The 22,807-nt window shown below is 36.3% G+C and overlaps 1 protein-coding gene and 2 long non-coding RNA genes across 6 annotated transcripts in view; 2 read left to right on the top strand and 1 right to left on the bottom strand.

Moving 5' to 3' along the window:
• The window catches only part of SYT1 (synaptotagmin 1), a 538,168-nt gene that overhangs the window by 213,714 nt on the left and 301,647 nt on the right, over positions 1 to 22,807 (bottom strand). The window lies entirely within an intron of this gene.
• The window catches only part of LOC309609796, a 289,307-nt gene that overhangs the window by 151,691 nt on the left and 114,809 nt on the right, over positions 1 to 22,807 (top strand). The window lies entirely within an intron of this gene.
• On the top strand, positions 1,861 to 21,240 carry LOC309609401. Its single transcript, XR_014233414.1, has 2 exons — positions 1,861 to 9,657; positions 9,869 to 21,240. It is a non-coding gene; the product is annotated as an uncharacterized lncRNA (long non-coding RNA).

Here is a 22,807-nt window from a genome sequence, read left to right as displayed (position 1 = left end):
TTCTGAGTTTTGCATGTTAGATCAGATTAAGTTCCATTTTGGAGAGAATTGGGATTAGCAGAGGTGATACGGCATTTGAACAGTAAGAATGGGGGCCTGCTTCAAATCCTGAGTGAATGTAAACCCTACACAATATTAGGCACACTTTGTCATTGAATCTTTTTCATCACAAAATGCTGACAGTGAAGAGAGAAGGCAGCTGGTAGACAGAAAAAGGATAGGGAGCATTCAGTGTTGAAAGAGAGAACATGTATCTACAAAATCATGCTGTTATTCATGATAACAAGTAAAGAAGCCAGCCAGCATTTTGCAGAGGGTGTTAGAAGAAGAGTCTCTGTAAAAATCAGCTGATTCAGATGGTACTTTGTAGAAATCCATCATCAGAGACTGAATAGCTTTCTGAATGAGAAAACAGCATTCCAGATGAGGTAAGAAAGGTGTGGCATTGAAGGGGATAAATTAGGAGTTTGGGATTAACATGTACACACTATTATGTATAAAATAGATAACCAGCATGGACCTACTGTATAGTGCACAGGGAACTATACTCAATATTTTGTAATAACCTATATGGGAAAAGAATCTGAAAAGGAATATATTGAAAAAAATATATATATAACTGAATCACTTTGCTGTACAACTGAAACTAATACAGCATTGTAAATCAACTATACTTCAATTAAAAAAAAAACAACTTAGGCAACGACTGCAGGAGTCTATACTGCCCTTGAGACTTCTCCCTTGGCCATGCTGGTTAAAGATTATAAATACTGCCCTAGTGAAAAAGCCTGGAAATCGATATCAGAATGTCATTTGATTTTAGAATGTCAGTGTCCAAGGTTTGTGGTTCCCAAAACTCATGCAGCCTTCCTCTTTCTTACTGTGGTCTGTCTCCATCATGTCTGTGCATTTGCTCGACTGCATATGTAATTTATAATTTAGGCCTGAGTCTTCTGCTTTTATCAATCAGATTGAAAGAAAAGGACTGACGTCCTTAAATTTAAGTATCTTTCTTTAAGAATAGGAATGAAAGTGAGAAATCTGTAGCAATTTCTTCCCACATGAACTTCACACGTACATCTTTTTTCTCGAAGCTGTTATCTACACAGTCCCTCCCATGACGTTCCACTCATAGACATTCATTACTACTGCAAATGACAAAAAAAAACTCACATAAATTAATGTTCAACTTGATTTAGGCATGAAATTCTAATACCGTCCAGAGAGGGATCATGCTGTTTCAAAATAATTTTTAATGTAATTCTACAAATAAACCATTTATATCAATAACATACTTGTTTTCTGTGTATTGCATGAAATCAATTTATCTTCAAATATTTGGCTACTGCCAAATCCATTTTTTAAAGAGAGCTTAGAAACAAAAGTACCGTAGAAGATTAACTGTGAAACATTTTGCTCTATGAAGAACAATAAAACAAATTAGAATATTAACAAGATAGCAAAGCAATGCTGACAAGATCACTTTCGTAGCTGTGGGCCACTTCTAAAAATTTTCTACTACTGTTCTTGCAATCGATGGATTATTTTTCTCCCTGCTCTTGATTTACTTATTCATTAACTAGAGGGATTAATAAAATTAGTTAGAGCACGAAAGTTGATGTGAGTACTAAAACACCACAGACAAGGAGCTGGGAATATCAATTTGCTTTTCTTCTTAGTTAATTTCTAGAATTGAATTACAAAATGGAATTTTCTAACACATTTCTACCAGATTTTTATTTAAAGGTTAGGAAAACTTGTGTGCGATGAGATGAATTCTTTCCTGTTTAGAAATAGATTCTAATATTTAGAATTAATTTTCTAAATATTAGATTTAATTTTAATTTTCTAAATAATAGATTTAATATTTAGAATTAATTTTCTCTGTTAGTATTACCTTGTTTTCTGGGTGATAGTGATGTTATTTGCCTGCCTTATTTCTTAGCTGTCCTATTTGTATCCATCAGAGTTTTCAGCAAGAGATTATGCATTCATCAAAGTAACAGTGCTACCTTTTAAAAAATGTAAATTTTCACTGAGGGATTAAATTTGAGTAACTCTAGAGCATTACTCTCAGAATGTGTTTGGATTTTAAATATTATTACATACACACATGTTAACATCAATAATTTATTTACTCATTACTGAAGTCTGAACAAACTAGTAGCTATGTGAAACTGATCAGGAATTTACATTCTGGGCTGAGGTAGCTTTGATGATTATTAAGTAAGGATAGGAAAATCTCCAAGCTTAAAACTTGGTAGAATTATGGCTTTAAACTCCTTCTTATATCTTGCTTTAAAAGAAAAAGAATTTGTATTAAATGTATTGAACATTTTGCTTATTTCACTGTTCTCAATGAAATGTTCTTGACCATTTTTATTTCTTTCTGTTGTCTCATTCCCTGGACCAGAGGGACCCTAGGCTCAGACTTCCAGATTATACTGCACGTGATATAACTCTAAGTTCACTTGGAGCTAGACCATCACCCTTGGCCCACCTGATTTCTACCCCTAACTTGAATTTTATACCATGATATTGCAACGAGGACTAAATCTAGAATTCTATGTGAGGATCCCATCAAATTACATTACTTCAAGTCGTCTCACGTTTTCTTGGTTGTGTTTGCATCAATCTCATAAATTTGAGAATACTCCTACATATTGCATTTTTCTAAATACAAATATGAATTAAATATGGACCCCAAAGAAGACACGGCAGGATGCACTGAGTGATTGGTTCCTGAAATTTCCAACCTACGACCCATAGAAAGGGAGTCACAGAATTGCATTCTTAAATTAATTAATAACGTTGAGCTTTTCAGGAATACTTCAGCCACATCATGTCAAAGCTAAAATCAGCAGCCTTCCAAAACCATGAACACAACTTGACTGGTTTGGACAGTCTATTTATTAATTGCTGCCAAATTATAATTGTTATTGCATTAACGTAGCCTATCTGCAGAAGAGCAGCGTCAGCTAAGCAGCTGCCTCTGAAATTTGAATATAAATTTATTTCTTTAGGTTTCATCACTCATCTTTAATGTTCTGAATATTTTCAGGCAATTTCATCTACAGCCTCAAATAAATTGTAGAAACTGGAACTAATTGTTCCCCTAATTGATTGACTCTCTTACCTCCTGTTGTGTGTGCAATGCACGTCCTCCTGGCTGCACACAGCAACAGGAGGGAAGCTATTAATCAATCATAGAACAGTTAGTTCTGATGTGAAGATTTCCCCCCTCTGTTGAAAGGGAAAATAACCGCCTCAGAGGTTAAAGGGACACATTTCTTCTCTGTAGTTGTTGCTGAAGGAAAAAAATATATAGCTTAGACTGATTGTTTTTCCACATGTGATTTTAATTCTCAATTAGGGTTCCTTAAGTTTGCCAGGAGCACCCAGACATCATGATTAGGACCAGGACCCCTTGATACACTGCATGATAGGCCCATGAACTTCTGGTTCCACAGTCAACGCATGTTATTGCTATGAGCAGTTCCTTGGTATACTTTAACAACCAGGCCAAGCAAGGGATGTGTGGTCACAACTCTGTTTCCTGCACGAGTCACCCAACACGAATCACATAGAAGTTGCTTAATAAATATGTGTTGAATGAATGAATAAGTAGAATTTATTGACTTCAAATATAAACACTGCAAGCAATTTTAGATTTTTCATGCCACTGAAGGCAGTTCCCTATAAGAAATCCATAGGCAGAGCAATTAAAGTAAGAGATGTTTTAACTTTGTATTCTATAACTTTACATAGACTTATAAAAGGGGAAAAAGTAGGTAATTTGATTTTTTACATTTAAATTTTTTGTATCATATTTATATATTTTCAACCTTAGTTCCTTCCAAGTTAGACTACAAAACAAGGTAGGTGACTTGATGAAATTGTGAATTTATCACATTTTAATCTGTTATATCTAAATCTTTACTCTGAGTCTTTCCCCATGCTACTTAGGGCATCCTCTTCCTTCCCCTTAATCAAACCCAAAGCCTGATGATGACAGTGTGATAATCTTCTTGGTTGTCAAATAGCCTCCACGTTTCCAAATTTCTATAGTCTCACACTCCCCTATCCCAGCTTATTTGCATTGTATTCTCTTATTTCAGGGTTATCTCTCTTTTTTTTAGGTATATGATTGCACAAAGGATAATTCTGAATTAAAACAATTGGAACACATTCAGTACTGAATGTACTGAGCTCAACAAAATACAGCATTTATTTTTTAAATAGTGAAATCAATATAGATATGATTTTCATTTTGGTGGAGTGAAAAAGCAAGTTAAAATTTTTGGACTTTGAAAACAGATTATAGACAAGTATAGGAAAAAACGAGAAAGTTAAGAAAGGAATGACAGGATGACAGCAAGCACTTTTTCAAATGTTTTCATAGTTTCTCCAAATGTAGGTAAGCTGCTAGTAAAGTCACATCAGGCATCTACATCTAATGTAACAAGTGGAAAAGGCAAAGTCAAAGACCTAGTAGTAGAGAATAGATTTCATTAAAGTCTGATATGCCCTTACAAATTAAAAGGGATAGCAATAAATATGCAAAATGGGCTTAGTTAACAATAGGGATTTCCTCACTTACTTGTATTTAAATCAGGGCTCCAAGGTTAACAGAATTTGTGTTATTAAAGTTTAGCAAAGTAGCTTATTGAAATGCCACTTTGATATCTATCTTCCTGACATTAAATCAACCCAGGCAGGATTCTATTGACAATTTGACCTCAGCATTTAAGGCATTCCCAGCAGCTGAGAATTGGTTTTGCCAGCTTTGCACATCAAAACAGCTCTATAGGGCAGAAGTGGTTATATTCACTACTGAATAACAAAGAAAGGATTGATAGATGAAAGAATGTAGTTGGCTGAATGATGCACACATACAGGGCATCTTTTAATTTTTTGGAATAGAAAAGAGTTTTATTTGAGCCAAATAGAGGACTATAGCCTGGGAGACAACAGATTCAAGAAGCACTTGAATTGTGTTCTGCTGGGCTACAAAATGGGGAAGGCTTACACAGGCAAAAACCAAAAAGTTGCATAAGTTGTTAAGAATTAGGATTGGAGCTGGCAAGAAGTAAGGATGCTTGCTTAGCAAGGATTGATTGGGGTCCAGAATGCTTGCGTAGTTACATGGGGGAGACCTTGAGACCATAAGGTTGCAGCTGATAGCTGCTAGCAGATTTTTTTTTTTTTTTTTTTTGTGAAAATGGCTGCACACATGGGTATCTTTAAAACACACACACCCACCCACCCACACACCCACACACGGACACAGACGAGATCCCTGGACCAGCAGCATCACCATTACTGGTAACTTGTTGGAAATGTGAATTCTCAAGCCTTACTCTATACCTACTGAGGGTAGAATTCTGCAAGCTAGTTCAACAGACAACTCTCCAGGGGATACTGACGCATGGTTATCTGTGAGGACCACTGCAGTAGCATTCGAATTAAACTTAGGTGAGGGCTTCCCTGGTGGCACAGTGGTTAAGAATCCGCCTGCTAATGCAGGGCACACGGGTTTGAGCCCTGGTCCGGGAAGACCCCACACGCTGTGGAGCAACTAAGCCCGTGCGCCACAACTACTGAGCCTGCGTGACACAACTACTGAAGCCCACGTGCCTAGAGCCTGTGCTCCGCAACAAGAGAAGCCACCGCAATGAGAAGCCTGCCCAACCACAAGGAAGAGTAGCCCCCGCTCACCATAACTAGAGAAAGCCCGTGCGCAACAACAAAGAGCCAATGCAGCCAAAAATAAATTAAAAAAAAAAAAAACAAAAAAACACTTAGGTGACATCAACCATACCCACTCAGGAAAAAAAAAAGCAACAATTAAATTTTTTCGTACAGTATGGCTTCTAACTCAGGTGATTATTTCACCTCAATCTCTCACCGAGAACAGTGATCTCTTTCAATGTTGTGTTAGATTTACTGAAAAACAGGAAAAAGCAGCCTACTGAATTTTATGGTAGGCTAATTTTCAAAGGTCATTTAGACTATAGATAATTTTTGCTTCAGATGCTCACCCTGCGTAAGACACTACCCTTCTGAATGAATTGAAACAAGTTTCACTGGTCAGCAGAGACTTGAAATCCAGGGTTCAACAGAAGTTAGAAGATTACCATAGTAAGAGTCTATACATTTTATAGCCAATTACATTTCTACTTAAAATCCAGTTTTTAAATTAATCTAGGCATCCGATAATTCCAGCATGCTCTATGATTTATCAGCACATAGGGATTTTAAAATACCGAAGAAATAGAGAAAAATAAAACAAAAACAAAATGAATCCACAAAGAGCGAAAACGTTCTGAAATGTGATGAAGAAATGAAATAAGAAACATATTTAAAGATAGCATCATCAATTTTTCATGTATTATACAAAATAAGATATATTTTGGTCATGATGTCTTGATGGATCTTAATAATAGTAAACAATGAAAATATAGAAATAAGTAATTTAAAGTAAATACTTTAAAGAGAATTTAAAGTAAATTCTTGGTGTGAAACACCCCTGAATTTCTGCTCTATTAAGTAATTTACCTCCGTTTCAGCAAATTTTCTGCCTAAACTCTGCCCCCATCTAATTCTTTACTATCTGAATATTTTTAATACTTCAAGTTTTAAGTCAATTGTTTCCTTCTTCTCTGAGCCCACCCAGTCAGAATTCATTTATTTCCCTAGTGTGTCTCATATGTTCTACTGCTTAGTACATATTGGTTTACACATATTCTTCTTATACTAGATTGTAAACTCCTTGAGAGTCCAGTAGTGGCATCATCGCATCTTCTTAGGTCTAGAACAATCCCTGGCATAAAGACGATGTTTAAAAAATCTTTTCTCGGGCTTATTTCATTATCCTATGTTTTTTCTGAAATTTGTTGGAAAGTTATAGGAACTCTTTCAGGCTACTAAGAAATTGTTTGGGGTCCTTAGGGTAGTACACTGACTATGACATTGTGTAGAATGGAATGGAATGTAGAGTCACCTGAATAGAACTAACTTTAGTTCAGATATGATTTGCTAGTTTGAGAGGCCACAGTTGTGAAAGGAATTGGTTCTAGAGAATCCATTTATGAGAAGCACAGCTACTGATATCAACTTATTTGAAAGGAAGGAAGGGCAAAAAAAAAAAATGCTTACTTTGATTCTCTTAGAGGTCAGTGAGTCTTAATATTTGAATAAATGATAAATGGTAAATGCATTCACATTAATCAGTTCTTACACCCTGCGGGTGATGTTGGGGGCAGTTACTTTGTCCTTCTAGGAATGGTGAGAGACACACAACAAGGCTGGCCCCTGAGCAAGCCAGAATGATTTCACAAAAGACTTCACCCATAAGCAAGATCACTCAGCTTAGCTGTGGGAGAAAGGCCGCCTTTGCCACCATTAAAACAGGTGCCTTGTCCTCTTTCGCAACCCTTTTCTCCGTATACTAGGTATTAACATTAGAAAACTTGAAGACCATCAATAACTGAAGCATTTCTTACTTCATCTTCTTTTCTTAAGAAATGAGCATCTGAGCTTGGAATGTCTTACACATGAGATCAGAAGACAGATTCTCCCCTGACACTAGTAAGGTCAACTCAGGCAACAAATAAACTAGACTGCCTTGGCGGTGTCAACTGGTGGTTGTATCAAGGGAACATTAAACCATGACTTTCCTTCTCCCCCACCTTCTTATTTGTGACTGATTAGGAATAAGGTCTTTCTTATTTCTATCTTTCACAATCTCTCTTTCATGAAAACACATACTCATAGTCCTTGTTAGGTCCTTCCAATATTCTCCTACCTTCTCTCTCTTCCTTTTTTCCTTGCTCCCTCATCTTCATTTCACATTTTGCCAAGGTATCGTTCTTATCTCGTTTATGTTTGTTTACCACAAGAATAACATTAGTGATACACGTCTAAAGGGAAGAGGAAGTCATAGGATTTAAAGTAACATTAGAAATACCTTTTTTCCTCTCAGATCTGACGGTAATGTTACCTTTTCAAGGAGTTTTTAAAAATTTCTTCAGATAGAAGGAAACTTTCTTCTGCACAGCTATTGTTATACGTCTCTGTACTTGGCTTATAGCAGTCATCATTTTATGTCTTAGTTGTAGTCATGCAGGGCATATGTCCCAGATTCCTTACTAGATCAGCAGGTCCCTCACAGGTTGCTGGGAGGATTAAATGAGGAGACCGTATGTATAGGTGAAGGTCCTGGGACACAGCAATGCCCAGGAAGAAAGAAATAACTTATCACTCATTTTTGAAGTCAAAATTTACCTTAAAATCTCAACCAAATATCTCTACCTAATCACCCTGGTGTAATGAAACCCACAGATCCTCATGTATAAGTGTATTGGGAGGAAGAAGAAAAGAGAAAATGTTAATTGCATAGCAACTAAGATAGAGGATGTCATACTGTAATTAGAAATACTTCTATCAGTAGGAATCATCAGTACAAGGAATTGTCTCTTCTTTATTTCCAAGGCTCCTCACGTACTAGAATCTACTGCTTCAGAAGAAAATTTCATGGTGTGCCTATAAACAGCAAAGCAATTAGATTGTTTTACACATGTTCTTGATAAGTACAATTTAACAAGTGAAAAATCCTTTATGTATGTGGACTTAGATAGGGATCAGTAATACCTACATTTATCTATCTATCCATCCATCCACCCCTATCATCATTGCTTTAGCTAAAGGAATAGTAATATATCGAGAGATCCTGTGACTAATTTGAATTTAGCAGTAACAGCTGCAAGAGTAAACAAATAATAGGATACTTGAGAAATGGAGCAATGAGTTTACATATATTCAGTGCAAATTAGGAGCCAATAATACGTGTTACACAAGCAACTAAATTCCTGATCCTCTCTGTTCCAAGACTCATATTTTAAAACTTTTTTTAAAATTTTTTTTAAAATTAATTAATTAATTAATGTATGGCTGTGTTGGGTCTTCGTCTCTGTGCTAGGGCTTTCTCCAGTTGTGGCAAGCGGGGGCCACTCTTCATCGCGGTGCGCGGGCCTCTCACTATCGCGGCCTCTCGTTGCGGAGCACAGGCTCCAGACACGCAGGCTCAGCAATTGTGGCTCACGGGCCCAGTTGCTCCACGGCATGTGGGATCCTCCCAGACCAGGGCTCGAACCCGTGTCCCCTGCATTGGCAGGCAGATTCTCAACCACTGCGCCACCAGGGAAGCCCCCAAGACTCATATTTTAATAGTCTCATTGCCAAGTGAAAGGGTTCACAGAACTTTCTGTGCAAATTAGCACAAGGAACATAAACCTTTTGGCTTTTGTAAATACCTGCTCTCATTACGAAGGGAATCAACACATCTTTTTAGATAGAAACATGTAATAGATTACTCTATCAAAAGAATGATTGTGGGACACAAAGTCATGGAAAAAGGAGCAACTGGAAGTAAAATAATCCAATGCTATAAAAATTAGCCTTGCAAACAGAACTAATGAAAAGCTAGGCTTTTTAAGTCCATCAATCCATGATATTAGTGAATGATGGCTGTGACTGAATGAATATAAATTGCTTCTCAAATGAAGCGCATATATCTAAAATAGCTGAAAGTCATTTCTGTGAAAGAAGGGAATTAATCTGGAGAATGAAACAGATGTTCTTTCCCAGTGCAGTGAAGTGTTGCACCAGGAGGATCTGGGGATTGAAATGTAGCAGTTTCAAATGTCTTAATTGCCACCATCTATGGAAAACAATGGTGTTAAAACTCTGACCTCTGACTTCTTATATTTGAAATGAAGGTGTGTGTGTGTGTGTGTGTGTGTGTGTGTGTGTGTGTGTGTGTGTGTATGTGTGTGTTGATGCAATTTTTTCTGTAGGGCTCTTACAGGCCTTTCAACACTAGTTTTATCTAGCTTTAGGTGAATTCCAGGCTAGATCTAAATAAGTCAATGAGATTCCCAAGAAACTTGGTCCTTCATATGTGATTATGAAAGGAAAGGATGGAGGCGAATAATGAGTCATAGTTGAAAACATTTTTTGACTTTATGGGTTCATAGCCTCAAAAAAGTCCACTGGCAAGTTTTTTTTTTTTTTAATGTAAATCAAATAGGGATCATAAAAATGATTCAAGAGATGAGAAGGTTTATTTTTATTAGGATCTAGTGCTGCATTTAATTAGGGTTTGGTTATCTAGATGGAAGGCAGAAGACTCTAGCATGGAAGGCAGGATAGCACAGTGATTAAAAGAGTGAACTCTGGGGAAAAAACTGTTCACCGTGACCACCTCCGGCACTTTTTTTTTTTTTTTTTTACTTGTGTGATTGTCTAAGCCTTTGTTTTATCATTGGTAAACCAAAGATAATTGTATCTTCTACACTGTGTTATTGAGAGGATTAAATGATATTTACAAATGAAGGACTTAATCAATGTTTGGCACATAATAAACACTTGATAAACATCAGCTATTATACAAATATCTAAAATCACATTTACATTTTTCAGTTATGCTAACTGTTTAATGTATCTGTGATAACCTGAATTTAGCTCTTAAAAGTCAAGTAATAGCTAAAAATTATTAGAAGCTAACTAAATACTTACTCCATCTGACGTAATTCCTTCCAAGGTAGGTACTGCAATCATCTCCATTTTAGAGATGAGAAAAGTAAACCATACACAGATTAAATAGCTTGTGTAAGATCACACACCTAGTAGAGTAGTAGAGTTCAAGCTTAAATCCAAGAAGACTGTTGCAGAACCATTAAAAAAGATATTCTTGAGCTTCCTAATTTTAGAGGAGGAAAATAACTTCCAGAAAGGCACAGCTGCTTCCAAAAGTCAGAATGCTAGTTAGCGGCAAATCAGACTAGACTTGGATTTTTGGTTTCCAACCTAGTCATCTTTATATTCAGTTAGCTTCTTTTTTTACTCCGTCAACTGTACTAAAAATTAGTGGAAGTTGATGCAGCCATCATAGAAGGAAGAAGTCTGACCGAGAAAGAACTACTTTCAAAGTTGGAGAATCAAGATTATAAAATTTGGGTTAGTGATTGAATACTCAGATTTTTGGTTTCATAAGAATAACAAAATGGGACTTTCCCTACTCCTCCATGCATTTTCAAAGACTTGGAAAATACTCAGCGATATCTCCTAGATATCTATCTCACGTTCATTATTGAAGTTCTACCATTAGTGATTCATTCATTTGGGTTGATTATTTCCTTTCTTTAACTCTCTGTGGGGGGGGGGCGGGGAAAGCAAGTTCTCTTTGAGTGATGTTATAAGATAATAAGACCCTTCTTTCAGGATAGAAAAAAGAGTGTTAGCTAGAAAGCCACACTGCGTCTATAACAGGAGATGTAGAACTGAAAAGGTGAAATGGAGCAAAGGAAAATGAAGCCTTATTTATAGCTCTGCCTAAAGTTCATCCTTGTAAAAGAGCGATGATAACACATGCATTCCCTGCTCCATGAGGATGCAATGGGAATAAAGGAAGTCAGCATAAGTGAAAACAATGTAAGTCCTTAGAAAAGGGTTAAAATCCAAATTACACCCTTTCTTTCTCCTTAAAAATCAATTCGGCATGGCTACTTTCAGAAAAAGGAAATGGCTTTTAAATCATGGATCTGAATTCTAAAATCCAATAAAAAATCTTGCATTCAGATGTTCCAGATACATATTTTATAAGTTTCAAATCCATTTTTCATAAGGCCTAAAATGGAAAAATCTGTCATTTGTAGAATGTCTCCATTCTAAAAATATTTTCTATTATTTTGGGCTTTTCACTATATTACACGCTATACAATCTTATAAAACTCTCTGGATGAATAAGGGAAATGGAATAGAAAATTCTTGTAAAAAAACAGCACAGTAAATATAAAAGTTACAAGACACCTATACGGTGTGAAAAAATGATCTCCAATTGTCTGTGGGTTTTTTTTTTTTTTTTTTTTTTTTAAGATATAGCTCTTTCCCAATGCGATTTTGATATCTCACGGAAAGAAATGTGGAAATAATGAAACATGACATACCCTTTAAATAATACAAATGGGAAGAACTGGGGGGAAAGAGAAAGTAAAGATTAGCTGGTGCCTTCCAGTTGGTGAACATTGTGGCTGGCTGTCTTGGGGGAATCAAAATTAGATATTCTCACATATCAAGGAGATTCTCGGTGGTTTGAAGTTTTCCTTTTGTTCACTACCAAATACATTGTCTTTGAAGGGAATTCTTGTCTGCCCTCTCAGGAAAAGAAAAAAAAAACCAAATCTATTAGAACAGTGAGAAAGCTATTTGTAGGGCTCCTACTAATCTTTTATGAAGCCTCGTCTGCTCTCTCCATTAGACTAAAAATAACATGGGGTGATACATGAATATGCAATGAAATATTAAAGCTGTTTGCCCAACTTGGGGGAAGGTTCTCACTGTTACAACTGGGAAATTGCCAAAATTAGTGTGAATTTATGAAATCCTGAAGGAATTGAACCCCAGGTGCTTGTCAGCTGTTGAGATTGAGTGATAGGCATAAAAACTAAAGGAGAAAGTGGAGGTTCCAAAAGCATTGCTTTCCGCCTATACCTGCGGCATGATGATGGGAGAATTATTCCGGTGCTCCTGGAGCAGCTGCTGCTATGACCTCCTTATTATTTCCACTGTTATGCTCAATGACTTTTCAAAAGCTATTTTGGGTGCAATTCCTGGGCTCTATCCAATATATATATTTTTATTCTTCACTGGTATACTGCCACTTGAATGGCCTTAGAGAGTTATGTAAAACAAGCCAGATGGCAGCTGCTTGGGGTCTGAGATACCTTGTGCTGTAAGGGGGTGGAGAAACAAAGAAACAATAAAAAAATCTAAAACCAAGTGTAAATAAAATAATGTTTAGAAGAGGTGACTATATTTCTTGCATCTAATTAGCAAAACACTCCTAAAGTTATACATAGAGAAGACAAATGTTAAGTAAACTTTTCAATGAGACCAGATTAGATGATCTTTTAAGGAGGAAAACAATAATAATATTTATGTTTATCATCTCCAAGAATTGGTGTGTCATCGTAGCTAGAGAGCCTGTTAAGCATTGTAACATAACTGCTTTTGTCTTTTCCATGGACTAAGAGAACATGAAATTGACATTCACTAATTATTCATTTGCAATGAAAATGAATCTCAGACCTTAATTGTCTAGTCCTTAGAAAATGACAAATTACAATTTCAGGAGAAAGCTGGTAGGAGGAAGTGTATGCCATCACTTACGTGTGTGAGAAACTAGGGGGATGGGAGTCCACTTTCTACTTGACTGCTTATTGGACATTTAATCTCTGGGGAATCAGCCACTCAGAGACATTTTTACTAATTGAAATGGACTTCATGAATAAAATTACTTCCTTTCTCTCAAAGAAAGAATTCTAACAGTTCAATTTCTTTTCTAGACCTGGGGAGAGTAAGAAATTAGAGGGTACGTGAATAAAAACCATACACATCATAATAAGTTCTGGGAAAATGAACACAATTTCAACATTTCTATTCTATGCTTGAGGAAGGAAAGTGCTCTGCAGGATTAAAACCAAAGTCTCCTACGCACTCTCCACTGTACTGTAAAAATAGTCTTTACAAAGAAATAGTTTATGTGCAGTATAAATAAAATGCAAACCAACTATAGGTATGATGCATGTAAGGTGAAATCAATACCAGGAAGTTTGAATGTGCAGAACTGATAAAGTAACTGAATTTCCTGAATTTTATACTTGATGTGTAAAATCCAGGAGATACTAGAAAATTACAGGCAAAGAAAGACAAGAGTAAAGTTTGAGAAGAATGTGAATATGTGGGGATCCTTGAGCCTCAAGCAAATCTTGTAGTTTCATGGAAAAGAGGATTGGAAGGAACTTGTTGAACAAAGAAAGATGATATGGAAAATGCTATAGCAGCAAAATGAACTCTTTTTGGGGACTGAAATGTTAGAAGATAAAACACTTCAATTCCTGACATATACTGCAGGATTGCACTTAAATTTTCATCGGCCAAGAATGGAAATATAGGATGTACTTTATAGAAAAAGTATGTATAGTTAACTTTGCTATAAAATACCTAACTATTAAATGATAAATTACTGGGTTAGGGGGAACTGGTTCATAATCATGGGCATTTTCAAACCATTTTTTCTATATATTACTCTTCTACACCTTTAGTTCATACTGCTTGAAGATAGCTGGTACTATGATGATTTGTAGTAAATCACATTTATAGCAAATTGATTTGCTGTAAACCATCATAGTATTTTTTGGAGTGGGTTATTTATTCTTTTACATATCTTTTATATCCAAGAAAGGTGTCAGCTTCTTGAGAATCAGACCATTCCTTCCACAGTGCAAACCTGGATAATAAGATGTAGCCTGCCTACTTGTTATCTGGGTATTGTGAAGAAATCTAACCCAGAAGGGATACTGGAAAGGTGGGTTGGTGATTCTGTGAAATATCACATGGAGAATCACTCCAACGTGCATCCGACCTCAAACGTACCTGATGGAGGTGGAGATTTTACTGTACTCAACAGGAGTGCCTAGAAAAATGGTCTGGATAAATTGAAATGCATGTGGATAGGTGAAGTGTAAATGAAGTAGTGTTTAATTTCATTTTAATATTCCCTCAGAACCTAGTTATTTATCAGTCAAATGGGTGACTCTTTATAAGCAGTGGTGATTGACTTCTTGGGAGCACAGGTAATTGGAAAAATCACAGAATTCAGAAATGATGTCCGAGTTCTACTCCAGCCACCCACCCACAAACGTGTCCCTCTTCTTGCTCTGGACTAATAAATCATGGGGTTTTCTAAAAATGAATGACATCACTCTTGATGGTCAGTAACTACAGACCAAAATGCCAGGTCATAGTGGATGGGACCTGGCTCTCCATACCTCTCTTTGTCTGGGTGACATTTTTGTTTGCTAGTGAAGGTGTTCTTGCTGTAATAACAGAGCTCATACAGCTTTAGGACAAAAGAAGACACATTCTGAGATGGGAGACTTTCCAGAGAAAATATTCGACCTTTACTAAAAAGTGTTTTGGTTATAATGTATTAGTAGTTCCTAGTGAATCTAAAATAGATGTGCATGTTAAGAAATTTGGAACCACTGGGGTAAAAATTACATCTCCACCCCTATACTTCTATGCCTACAAAGTATAATTATTTTACTAGGGGAAAAAAAAGCTGAAACACAGAATTTAAAACCCTACTTAATTTTGGCCAATTCAGACATCCTGAATATTGGATATCATCTCTTAGATACAGTTTAGGGTGATATTGAGTTGTGTCTGTAGAACCAGAAGACACATTCAAGATAACCATCTGGTGATGACAGCGGCAATGGCAAATAGCTTTGTAATACTCGAAGTAATCACATTATAATCTCTAGAGTCTAAATGGTGGGATGACTTGCTGATGGCATCACCAGTTTCTGGCTGTGTGACCAAATTCAAACCCAGGATTCTTATGCCAGATACTAGTTCAACTTATTTATTTAATGCATTACTAAATCCAGCCCTTGAAAGGTTAAATGAGTTATCTAATGTTATATAAGTAGTAAAAGTATAAATTCCATCTGGAGTTCAACAGTTACGTGACTTAGTTTATACCCTGCCATAGAGTTATACAGGTAAAATGATGACATTATAATCTATAACGTTTAGGCAGTATCTAAAAGAAAGGAAAAACACAAGTGAATTTTGGACTAACAACCAAGGCCCCTGTGAATTTTGTACCATGTGAAATAACACTTCTAAAGAATAACGTGATTAACTTGCCCTTCTATTCATGAATTAAATAATAACTTAGTTATTTTATAGCAGCATAACCACTGTAGGGGAAAAATAGTGATCCATGTAGGCAAAACTGCAGAATGGTTCCTCACCCTGGGAGGTTTGTTGCTTCTGATATTTTAGGAAGGTAGCTAGAAAAATGGTGGCTGATGGAGACTGATTTGGCCCTGCTGTGAGCTGCTGAGGGCACAAACACACCAGAAAAAGATTGCAATTTGTAGATTGCGCCTGTGCTTCCTGTTAGGAGATTTTTAAACTGAAGTTGTTTATAATTATGCCCAGCAGGCACAGAACTTACCTTAGTGCTTGCTCGAAAACTTTAGTAAGCATTGATTGACCCTTGAGAACAGCCCAGAAAAACAGAAGGTACAGATCTCAGTTGAATATTATATGTTTTCCCATGGAACAAAAAAGATCAGAGAAATAAACTGGAAGGGAGATCAATATGGTCAGAAGTAGGAGAAAGGATGTGGAAGAATGTGGTTTATGTCCCTCTTCTAAGAGAGAACCCAAGCCACATGAGTCCTTTTGCCCAGAGCACGGTTTCTCAGCCTTGGCACTGTTGACATTGTAGATGGGATAATTCTTTGGGAGGTTGTCCGGTGCATTGTAGGAACCCTTTCCCATCAGCTTGGGCAACCAAAATGGTTTGCTCACATTGCCAAAAGTCCCCTGGGTCAAGATCACCCTTAGTTTTGAACCATGGCCACGATGAAGAGTTCCCCTTTATAGAAGATAAATATCTTCCTAGCTGCCCAATTTAATGGGTTCACTAAAGCTGGTACACCCTATACAGCACCACCCACTGCGGGAAGGACAGGTATAAGCTACAAATACCATAACATCTAAGCCAGTCTGATTCATTCAGATGAAATGTGTACGCTCTCAGGGCAAAGATTTTTGTCTAGATTGAATCCCTAATGCCCTAATAGCGACTTGCATATGATTGGTGCACAACAAATATTTGCTGTAATTTAGGCAATGGATGTGTGATTAAATATTGCCTAAGTTCCTGACTGAAGGAATGTGACACTTTTGGTTCTTATTCTGAGTGATTACTATAAAGACCAGGTTACATCAGAAACTGACCTATGTCAATTGAAGCTGTAACAGTATTTTTATTGTAGAAAAAAACCTATTCAAAATTTTTAGGTCTTTAAAAATGGAGAAATAGAGCTGATTTCTAAAAAGTAATGGATGATTATTAATGATTTAACTAAGGGCAGTTTAGACATAGTAATATGATGCAGTTTGCTTTTGGATATTAGATTAAAAGAAAATCTTTTCAGCAGAAAGGCTAAAAAGAAGGGTTAACATTTTATCAATGTTTTAAAATTATAGTTCAGACCTCTGCTTTCAGTCAGTTAAAAACTGTTGTTGGATATATAATTGCCTGCGAAATACTGGCCCACAAATATTGTGATACATACTGGCCCAAGAAATAGTCTTAGAACTACAGGGCCCATTATCTGAACCTATATATACCTGTTGCCTATCTATTATCTGCTGCCATATACTACATCTGAACCTATCTATATACCTGTAACTCTCAGGCTTTGTGCAATGAGCTCCCCAGTATGCATTCTGCCATTTTCACAATCCAGGAAACATCCTCATGTGTGGTCTTCCAACACGTTGTTTACCTGATGAACTATTCAAATAAACCTTATGGAAGACTTTTAGGAAATCCCTAATGTTAGGAGTTGGGACGAACTAGTGAACAAGAGGGAGAGGGAATGTTGAGGAGGAAAACTCTTTGATAACAAAGAGTCCAGATGATCTCAGAAAGGGAGTTTGAAGAGGAAATCAATCAATAGTGCCAAACATTGGAGTGAGCTTAAGAAGGATGGAGAACAGTAAGAGACTACTGGAATTAGAGTTTAGAGGTCACTAGAAACTTTTAAAAGAACATATTCTGTGAAGTGGAAGCCAGATTACAAGGGCTTGACAAGAGAGTAAACAGAAGCTGTGATTTTTAAAACAGCGACTTTAAGAATTTTGCCATTGAAAGGACAAGAAAAAGTAACAATTCAAAGTTAAGGAGGTGAAGAAAGCTGTTGTTAGAATGTGTGAGCCCTAAGCATGTGTGGAGACAAAGAGAAGTTGCCAGAAGACAGAAAGATTTAACAAATTGTAAGCTGAAAAGGAGACGATTTATGGAGCACAGCTCCAGGGGAAGAGTGCAGGTGTGTGGAGGTGAGAAGGGGTGAGTTAGCCTGCAGGAAGAGAAATAGGAAGAGTGAAAATGAAGATGTTACAACGAAGGGAGGATAGACTTGGTATGAATACAAATTGAATGCCCTTGGTTTTCAAGTAAAGTAAAAACCAAGGTCATCAGCTAAAAGAAAAGGTGTAGAAAGGTGAATTTCAGACGTCTGGAGCCTGGAGAAGGAAGTACTGCTGAGTGGCAGTGAAATCCCATTGGTGTCACATGAGGGAAATCTGTAGTGGTTCAGTCACATGGGTTGGTCTTCCACACTTTGTGGCCTGGGAATGGGAACTAAGAAATCAGATTGTGAGATCTTAGGAACTGTTTAAATAGAAATATTAGAAATCTAGGAAGGTATAAAGTTGATACAGAGACTGAGAACCCTAGGAGAAAAATTAAGACAGAGAAGATTATATTTTGAGTGAGAGTAGCATATATACTATACAGATAGTCATACTCCAAGAAATAACTGTAATGTACATTCAATCATGGTTATGTTGTAAGTACTTCACTTTCTTCTAATATAATTCATAAAGATCAATCTCTGAGATTTCTTTTCACTCTACATTTCCATTATATGAATTATTTAGTTTTATTTTGTATTTTTAACTAGTCTAAGAGAAAAATAATCATAAATACTACAATTTCAAAATATACCACTTGTCCAGGTTTGTCTAGTATTATAGTCCTTCTGTTTCTGTGGATTATATACATCTGCCATATATAATTTAAATTTGAGTTTGGAATCAGGAAGTGGGTGTGTAAGGAATTCTTATAGTTGTTCTATAAAATTGTTAATTGTTTAATATTATTTAATTAGCGTTTTCAGGGAGAAATAATGATTTGGTTATTTGAAGAAGTACAGTGATGGAAGTGAAAAATGGCACGATATCTATGGAGGGGAATTTGGCACTATTTGACAAAAGTATCCTTGGTAACCCTTGATTCTGTAATCCCACTTCTAGGAATTTATCCTGAAGGTACACCTTCGAAAGTACAAAACAAAATAGACAAAGTTAGTCATTGTGGCATAATATTGGGGAAAAAACCCTTAAATGCCAAATTATAGGAGATTGGTTGAGTAAATTCTGATGTATCCATAAAATGGAGTACTATAACACCATCAAAAAGAATAAAAGATATCTCTATGAACTGATATGGAGTGCTTCAAGATGCATTGTTAAGTGAAACACCTTAGTGATACATAATCTAAGGACATAAAAGAATAGTTTAAAAATCTTGAATCTGACATAGCAGGTTTGTTGCTACTGCTATTGGTGTAGTAATTCTGAAGCTTTTGTGTATTGTAGGATAGAGCAAATGAGAAATATATGGATGATGTTAGAAATTGGTGTTCTCACAGTGGGACGTGGGAATATGCACATGGAATGGAAAAAAGTGAAGAAGAATCCTGTGTTGTTAAACTTGACTTAGAGGTGTAAGTTTGAATGCATTCTTTTAAAAAAAAACCTAGCTCTGTCCACCAAAAGAGCCTAGAAGATGATATTCCAGTAAAAATTAGTATATTTTGGTTTCTCAATACCTTTACCCGTGGGGGAGGGAAGGCAGAACGGATTTCTTGTGTTTAAGTCTGGGGCAGGGAAGGTACTGGATGGGCCTAGAGCTCCTCATTGTGTAAGAATGTAAGGATATGCCCCATATTGGTTGGCATGTGTCAGAAAGACACGGAGCTGGTCTTCGGGGCCCTTACTGGCCACATCTGGCACAATGTGGATGTGAAAAAGTAAAATGATTGTAATAAATTATTTAAAAAGTCCATGAACCCAGGGTGATACTATTAAATAAAAGGAAAAGAACTTTCTTCTTTACAGTAGAATGCTGTCTCAAAATGTAGAAGAAATGGTAAAATTAGAAAATCACCTTGTTTTGCAATACCCAGCATAATAAGTTATTCAGGCAAGAATTCACAGATGTTAAAAACATCGTGTAAAAGGTATCTGGGGATATTCATTGTAAAAGTTGAAGTGTACCTTTACAAGGGAGCTATCGAGTGCATTTTTGGACAATTGGGGAAATTTAAATTTAGGTATTATATTTGATAATATTATTGCACCAATGTTCAAGTTTTAGGCGTGTGATACTGGTATTGTGGTTATGTAGGAGAGTATTCTTGTTCTTAAGATACACAGTGAAGTAGCTCAGGGATGAAGTGCCTACAGCTTATTTTCACATAGTTCAGCCAAAAAAAGTGAACACACACACATACACAAAGCAAGTGTGGCAAAAAGTTACCATTTGGCATAAGCAAAGGGTATATGTGTGTTCATTGTACTATTCTTTCAATTGTGTTGGTAAGTTTAAAATTTTTCCAAATGTAAAGTTTAAAAAATAGTAACAACAACCAAACAACCAGAAGTTCATTGCATGAAGCAGATTGTAGAGTGGTAGAATTCAGTAGAAAAATTATTTAGTATTAATTTAATATTTGATAAGTAGTATGGAGTATGTAACTGCATGAGTTAAGATCAAATGCAATAACTCGTATGAACCATAAAGTTTTCTATTTTGATTGTCGTCATCAGTTTTGCCTCTCAGTCTGGGTAGCATTTGATCTCTTGCTCCCCCAGCCCTGAAAATCTGCAGACATTGCCATCGTTTATGTCAATACCGCCTTCTTCTCCAAATCAATTCTGTATTTTCTGAACTGAATTTAAGCAGTCTAAGGACAAATAGTGGAAAATAATCAAATGACAAATGGCTCCAATCACTTTCAAATTGAAATGGTTTAAAATATTGCATCAGTACAGCATAGTTGACTGTGGTGACACTACCCCTCTAGGTCTTGAGAAACAATATTAGATATTAATGTACATTTTTCTAGGGTGGTGTAGTTATGTTTATGCCTACTGATAAAGGCGTAAACCAAAGGGCCTTTTCATAGCTTCCCACCACTGAACTGTTTAGTGATTCCTCATACAAACAATGATAAAGATGATGAAACTGTCTCTATTCTTGCCTTTGCTTCATAGAAAAATAAAGTAGCTACCTCATAAAGCTAATTTACCATAGAGATTCAAATAATGAATTTTTGTGGCAAAGGAGAATTTTATTGCCAAATGTTTGCATATCCCAAATAGGATGTCGCTAAAAATTACTTTAAAATATATTTTTAAAGAGATGTGCAATGAATTTGAAAGCTGTGCTTTTATAAAAATTTTGAGAAGGGTTTCTGCTAATGGCAGCTTGATTTATCCTACTTTGTTAGCAACCAAATGAAAGTCTCCCCGCTAAATTTGCCCAGGTAAACGTATAGACAAACTGAGACTACATATAAGTCAAGTCAAAGTATGGACCATATTATTACTATACTGATGAGCATTCTGTGAGCGATATAACCCAGAACACCAATAAAATCATAGCAGAAAATATCCATTACTTTCCTATGTTCAAACAGGCCTATGTCGCAGATGTTATTTTCCGTTGTGTTTCTATTAGGACTAAAATTGAATACAGTGTAAGGCCCATTATTTCATGGTTCTTTATTGCATTAATTTCGATAGAAGACAGGCTAAATCATGTTTCCTAGAGCATAACACATATAGAAAACAAGCTGGGTGTAACTCCATTAGCTTATAAGTAAATAACAAATCAAATCTCTCCTCTGTGATTTTTAAAGATACAATAAAATGCTTTTCCTAAAAGCCTGCTGAAACTTAGATGAATATTCACTATAAAATAAAATATACTCTTAGAGATGGACAGTGTCTGTGAAAGTAACCAAACTAACCACTGGATGGCATTGTGACTACATTGGAATGTGTTGGTGAGACCATGTGTCTGTCTCTAAAAATCCCCACATTGGTTGTTAGCAGCGAGTGCCAATAGGATGATGCCAATTCCTGTTCCTAATTGTAAGGTGTTGAAAGAATATAATTTTTCAACATCCCAAAATGACCTGGCAATGCCATTCCAGAGGACTGAAAATGATTAAACTATGCCGCCTCCTGTACTGTCAACCGGTCCCTGGAGCTTCTTTCTCAAACCGTTGTTTCCTTAATCCTTGCTGTTGATAATTCCTGCATCCTTTTTCCTATCTAGATTGCCCCTCTTCCCCAGGTCACTTACACTCTGGCCCATTCCCTTATTACTGTGTCATGCATAGTATGTTATTTGAGTGCCTGCATTTGATTGCACCTTGTAATGAATCCTCAAATCTTTCTTCTAAACTCTTTCCATCTTTTATTAACTGATACCCAGCTTCCCCCTGATGCCTCTTAGTCTCTTATTTTCCATAAGGCCCGGAGAATTTATTTCGATACTAATTCCAGACAATTAACTACCAGCAGTTTCTTAAACCACTTATGTTTTCTGTACTTATGCTATTTAATTCTTCATCGTCACCATGACTTCTAGGATGGGTGTCCATCTTCCTCCACTGGCTTGTACTGCATTTCGCTAACATGCTTAGAGGCATTCTTAGTGATTTCAACGTCCATTGATGATTCTCTGCCATCTGGCCCTCGAAATTCCTTTATTTTTTGATTCTAATGATTTTTGGAATTATGGTTTGGGCTTCACCTCTGGGTAGTGATCCACTTTCCATATTTATACATTCCCAAATTCCTTTCTTTCAGGAGAGCCTTCTGTCTTCTTTCCCCTATAAATCTGTTCATTATTTTCTTCATTTACTACCCGTTCTAGTGTGTGATATAGGTGCTGGTTTCATTTAATTGAGCCTGAACCTCACAATATCTATTTAATAATATACTATTCCCATAGAATGTTACATCACCTTAAATACACACCGCATGTGCTTGCTAATCTTAAACACCTTACGGTATCTTA

The sequence above is a fragment of the Balaenoptera borealis genome (genome assembly GCF_965194805.1).
Source record: "Balaenoptera borealis genome assembly, chromosome: 13".
Taxonomy (NCBI): Eukaryota; Metazoa; Chordata; class Mammalia; order Artiodactyla; family Balaenopteridae; genus Balaenoptera; species Balaenoptera borealis.
Note: the sequence above shows the minus strand (reverse complement) of the source record. Positions and strands in the feature narration are given on the sequence as shown.